Source organism: Pithys albifrons, chromosome 2 (assembly GCF_047495875.1).
Source record: "Pithys albifrons albifrons isolate INPA30051 chromosome 2, PitAlb_v1, whole genome shotgun sequence".
Lineage (NCBI taxonomy): Eukaryota > Metazoa > Chordata > Aves > Passeriformes > Thamnophilidae > Pithys > Pithys albifrons.
In genome coordinates, this window is record NC_092459.1 from 88,226,490 (window position 1) to 88,232,873 (window position 6,384).

The 6,384-nt window shown below is 47.6% G+C and overlaps 1 non-coding gene across 1 annotated transcript; it reads left to right on the forward strand.

Annotated features, from left to right (window-relative positions):
* Window positions 1-1,037: 1,037 nt before the first annotated feature.
* TRNASTOP-UCA (transfer RNA opal suppressor (anticodon UCA)) lies at window positions 1,038-1,124 on the forward strand. Its single transcript has one exon. It is a non-coding gene; the product is annotated as a tRNA-Sec (tRNA).
* The last annotated feature ends 5,260 nt before the right edge of the window (window positions 1,125-6,384 follow it).

A 6,384-nucleotide genomic window follows, 5' to 3' on the forward strand; every position in this document is an offset into this window, starting at 1 on the left:
TGACTTGGAGCCATGCACCGAAAGCAAAGGTGTGCCCAGCAACGTTCCTGAGTGTGAGCAGGACTGGCACTACCCCACCATATACTTTTTACTTTCTTTTGCTTTCATCTACAAAACTGCTCCCAGCTTTGGGCTGTGGCTCTGGTCCTGTTCTGTACCAGTTTTGCTGCTGTGGTGCTGCTCCACCAAGGAGCAGTTTTCATCTTCCCCAGGGCGAGTAAGAGGGAGAATAGGCCTACGGTTTTATTTGTTGCTTACACCGAAAAGAATTTATCTAATTAAAAATCACTGGAAAATACATGCATTTGCAGAAATGGCTCTGCTTCAGAAGAGTCTCTTGAGGCAAATAAGTGAGTAATTTTTAAGGGTTTATGAAAATAGCCTCTATAGTTACACTCATGAGGATAAAATTACAAGTGTTTTCAATCCTCATACTTCAGGGCATAAGTTGATCCTCAGCTGGGGGCCAGGGAGGAATTTCCTCCCAGAGGATATTATTGTTCTGTGAAGTATCTCATGGGAGATTGACATCCTCCAGAGTATCTGGCATTAGCCACTGGAGAGGAGTTAAAAAAAAAAGAAAGAAAAAGACACTGCTCAGAACGAGCCGCTGCTCTGCTCTGCTCGCACCACATCTCGAGGGCCCGGGGGCGGCGCCCGCTGTTGCACAAGCTGCCCCGTGCAGTGTCGTGCGGGACCCCGGAGATCCGGGAAGGGCGCGCGGCGGCGCCGCTCCTTCTGGGAAGCGCCGTGACTCATCCGCGCCACGGGACCCTTTCCCGCGCCTCCCGCCCCGCTCCTCCTGGGACAGCCAATCAGCGGCGCGTTATTTGCATAGCGCGCGGGCGCTCCTGGGACAGCGACGGGAGATACCGCCCTCGCTCCCCTCCCGCCAGCGCCGCTTTTCACTCCGTGCGGGCGGGATCCCGCCGGGAAAGGGCGGAGGGCGCATCCCGATGGAAAAGCGTCCCTCACCCTTATCTCAGCGCGAAAGACTGCTGAGGCTTTATATACTGTGTCAAGGGCGGGGAAAAGTTGCCCGGATGACCCTCAGTGGTCTGGGGTGCAGGCTTCAAACCTGTAGCTGTCTAGCGACAGAGTGGTTCAATTCCACCTTTCGGGCGATGAGCAGCAACGCGTTGTGTGTTTTTGCCCCTGTCAGACCCCCACTCTACCCCGGGGCAAGAAGAGTCCCACCATCCGCGCCACCAGAGAGCACATTTTGGTTACCCTGCTTCCACGGCACTGCATCTTTGAAATGACAGGGTGCTGGGCACAACCAAGGAAAGGGAAACCTCACAAGGGCACCTGGACAACAATCGCAGATTTTAATTGGATTTTTCTGCTAAGCAGATCTCTGTTAAGCAGTGTCACATGTCCTACAAGAACAGAAAAGAAGTAAATAACAGAAGCCATTCTCTAGTTGTGCTCCATATTGACGATAACCCATCTCCCACCCACGCTGCAACAAAGATGCTTCACTTCAGCAGTAAGCACGGGTGCTAATAATGTCACCCAGCCCCACAAAAAATAAAGGTTAGCATCAAAGTAAAAAACATATTCTTCAAGCAGAAGGCGTTTATTTTGTGATATCCTGTTGCAACAACTCCAGTGGATGATTTGTGGAGCCTCTAGTTAAGAGACCCCAGCCATCCACACTCCACACCGCAGGAGACCTCACGGACTGAAAAGAGATTGCAAGGGGCATTTTCATGTTATCTACTGGACCCACAGGTAGGAAGGGCGATTCTGCCTGGTGAATTCCAGAAGAAATACCGAGTGAATTATCAGATCTCCAGTGTTCCAAGGTGCTTTTTGAGGGGTGCAGTGCCAAATGGAGTTAAGTAGGTGAGCGCCCCTGAGGATTTAAGCCGGAATGACTGTGCTTCCTTTACAGTGAATGAGTCACTCCAGCTGAAGCCTGGGAGGAGAAGGGAAGGGCACTGAGGGCCATGACACCATTCTGGATTGCTGCTCCTGCTCTGAGTCTGCAGACCCCCAAGCCGTTTGGAGAGGGGCAGCCTTGGTGCCAGCAAAGCACATCACTCCGAGAATAAGCTGTCCTGTTATGGGAAATCTGGGGAGAAGAGCTCCTCTGAAGCGCCTGCCAGCTTCTCTGTGGCCTGCAGGAGATGTGCCTGCGCTCTCACTGGCACAGCTGGGAGTGCCCTGAGTCCCAGATGGCTATCTACTCCGTGCTGTTCTGCCTACCAGCCAGCCTCCTTTGCCCATAATGAACTGTCCATGTGGAATTTCTCTGTGGCCTCAGAAATTGGTATCTGCACCGCAGCTTGGCTGGGGGTTTTGTTTTGGGGGTGAGGGGGAGAGCTGGAAAGTCGTCTGCCCAGTAGTGGGCAGCTGAGAATGTTAGCGCTCGATGTCAGTTACCAAGCAGAACATAATGCGGCTCTTTCATGTGGTGTTTATAACTGAACATGCTGTTTTGTGTCACCCTGATTTTTTTTTTCCTTCCAAGAAGTAGTTTTGGATTAAATTATGACAATTACATTCTTATACTCATCCCTCCCCACCAGCCCCCACCCTTGCCCTGCGTGCACACAAACACAAATGGGAATTATGTGCTCTGAGCACGATTTGAACTACACAGCCTGGGATCTGTGCCTGGCATTGAGTTCACTTTTTTCCTCCAGAACAAAAAGGCCACGTCCACTCTGCACTCTTTCATTGCCTTAGGATAAAGTAGGATGGTCAGACTGCTAGTGTGGGTGATTTGTCCCTCAAGGAGCTGACAGGGAAAATAGACTTTCAAGCACATGACAGAGGAGGCTGGGGAGCCCTGGCTGGGGAGGCTGTACATGGGGAAAGCTTTGTGAAATCCTCTGTGGATCTCTCCTCCAAGGTGGTTACATAACCCCAGTCTGGCTCCTCTACCTGGGCAGTGCCTCATCCAGTGGGTAAGGCAGGCACATGGCAGGAAGCAATCCAATCTTTTTGGGCGGTGCCTTCCAGGGCTGCACCTCTAGCTTGTGGCTGAACCCCGGGAAACATGGGTGTTCATTAGGACCAGAGACATGACAAGGTTGCTCTCACATCTTTTAGCTGACACAGCAGGTGGGAAAAGGCCTTAAGAAACAGGGCACCCTATATTTTGGTGCTGTTTTTTAAACACGAGTTGGAGAAGAACACTGGTGTGGAGGCCTGTGTAGATGATATATGTCTGTAGAAGGGACATATTACACAGTGCCATCCATGTCTTTGTCCGAGTTGGCTTCGTGTGCAGTCACTAATTAGTCAGGCAAAGCTTCCAGTGTTTGAATCTGAATGTCACTTTCTTCCCTGACAAAGGGCCAAATTAAGAGGAGCCAAAGGCCTCACCACTGGTTAGGAGGCAATCCAGGGGTTACTCAGAGGCAAGACACATGAGAGCCTGGCTCCTCAGCTGAATGCAATCTGCCTCCTGTTGTTTTCCCCACAGTCACAGAACGGTGAGGAGGATGTGCTGGTGACAGATGGTGACGTGACTTGCTAACCGTACGGGTGACTGGGCTGTGACTCAGCAAGTGTTTGGTTAAAAGAGATTGGGAGCATGTGCTTTTGACTGGTAACAGTGGCCCTAGCTGGGTCTCCTGGACCAGGCATGGGCTGTCATCTGAAACCAGTGTCTGCCATCTTCTTGGGAAGAAAGCAGGCACACGTGGAAAGAAAGAGCAGAAAGTCAGGCTCCTAAATTACTGTTTACACTTGTAATGGATAATGTCTGGGTGTGTATAAATATATGACCTACCAGTGGTGTTTAGATGTCCTGCTGGCCTTCAGAAGGGAAGCTATTCAACATCCTAGCCTAGAAAACCGACCATCTTGCTTGGGCTCGTAAAACTTCTTTTGCAGTTGAGTCACTAGAGGGGGACAAAGACCTAGCCTCGGTATGCATTCATCTACCAGTTCCCCCACTGCAGCTGCGGGAGACACCTTGGAGAGGCAACAGCAGAGAGGGCCCTGGTCTTTCTTGGGTTTGAAGGTGTCCAGCTACTGGGACAGCTTTCCAGAGGCTGAGCACACAACTGGGGATCAGCAGTACTTGGGAAACAAAGCCATTCCTTTTCCCCCAGAGAAGCAAGATGGCGCATGTATGTGCATGTGCAGGTTAGCAGCCTTTATGTTGGCTCTTCCAGCATTTCTCCCTGCCTAGAGCCAGCCGGTCCATAGTTGGCCTGGTCTTTCAAAGGCTAAATTTCAGGCATTGCAGAGCCCAAGACAGTGTCACCTGGGCAGAGGACTCAGACAATCATGTATGTTTCCACGCACATGCCATTTTTCTCCTTTCTCCTCTTTTATGAATGGGAGAGAGCTGAATTGTCACGTCTGGATGGGTGCCACGGGTTACTGTTGTCTCTGTGAGTTAAAGACGTCATGAAAATTGGAGGACTGGAGGATTTGAACAGAGTGTACCTGTGTGCATCCCACACACACACACACAGAGCCAAAGTGGCCGTGGCAAGAAGCACAGCAGTGCTTGCAACGAACATATTGACCTGAAGTGCTTAAAAGCTACTACACACACTCTCCTGGTGAAATGTCGACCATAATGACTCATACAAATGGATCGTGATACAGCCCTCAGCCCAGCCAGGCTATGTGTGGAACCAAGACACTCCCATTTTCTCCCCTCCAGCATACTTCCCTGACCAAATCCAAGACCGAGCCATTTGGCTCTGACTGGAGCTGGTCAGAACATGTTTTTCTTTTCTTCTCTTTCCCCCTCCTTCACCCTTTGGAAAATGTTGACATTTCAGCAAAGGGCTGCAAACCCAAACCCCGAATATTTTCCATTGGAAAATGCTGGGGGAAAGGGAGGGGAATAATCCCCAAACTGCCAACAATCTCTTTTGCTTTTATGGCTTTTGGGTTTGGGGGCGTGGGGGAACACATTTGGAGATCAGTGAACACTTTCTATGAAAATATCTGTTCTCTCAAAATCAAATTTTTCATTAGAAAAGTGTTCCAACTAGCTTCATTTTCACTGGTGATGGTTTGGACACTCTCTACATCTAATTTTGGAATAGACCTGAAGAAAATTTAATTAATTTTATTGGAATATAAGGCACAAATGACACTTTCATAGCACAATTGATATTTACTTGGTCTTCTCAGTATCATGAGGCTATACTCTGATATTTTTTCTTTGTCAACAGTGCTGTTCACACAAACATCTCAAGTAAGTTTGGAACCTGGTCTCTGGAGACACTACACTCCCAGAGCTCCAGCTGACTTGCCTCAGACCTCAGAGGACATTCCTGAAGGGAACCTGCCTTTCACAAGATCACATCAAAGGCTGGAAAGGAAGTAATATGCACTGAAAGGCGTGTTACCTGTAACTATCTCTTGAGTAACTGATAGCACAGAAACACTTACAAAGCATTTTGTTCTGATGTCTTCAGCTGATTTACATTTCTGTCTGAATCATAATGTAGACCTGATACATCTGTTTCATCTTGTTTTTGTGTATTGTTCTGCTTTCCTGTAAGTTAAAAATAAAGAAGAAAAGGGACAATGTTAGCATAACACAGCATGCATATTTGTAGGAGATGAGTTGCGTCCTAAAACTTTTACTAAATGTGGCTAATAGCAGGTTAGAGTTTATAAAAGGAAAGATCTTAAAACGGGCAGACACTGGTCATAAATAAACTGAGTCTGCAAACTTGCAGAAACTTTCAAAACAGCAGCAGAGTGAAGTTCAGAATAACCTCCAAAGAGAAGCAACGGGAATAAAAAGCTTAACTGTTTGAAGGTAGATCTTTATCAGTTTTTGGATAACATGACAGCAAAGGAATCGATTCCATGACCCAGAGAACCCTTTTAATTAGTTGTGCCCCTTTCCCTGTTTTTATTCCACACTGAAGTTTCCCAGTTATTATTTACATTCTCTCTGGTATGATTTAGCAATTGCACTGCTGCACTTCATTCTGATTTAGTACAGGTCCCTATCTCCTGTCACTCCCAGGTTTTTCTGAACTACCCACCTATGTTTGAATTCAGTCAGCACCAAAGAAGGGGCATATCAGACTTCATCAAATCCCATTTTTTTATTCTTCAGCTTAGGAACATCTGATTGGAATTGTTAAAGCTTATAAAGCTGTGAGTTTAGAAAGAAAATGATGCAAAATCTCAAATTTAGACCTCACTTTTGTTGGTTGGGGACAACTAAATTGTGTGTCGATAGAAGGAAGAGGCACTTCCTTAACCAGAATATCTCTGATAACAGTGGCAAGAAATACAGTGTGTCCTTTGTCATAACTGTTCAAGATAAGTCAGCAATTTTTCACTCACAGAACCCTACACTTGAATTAATAAAGTCAAAAGATCAAGAGTTTTAGTCCCTTGCCTTTGACACACAACTGCATGGAAGGAGCCATGGCGGAAAAC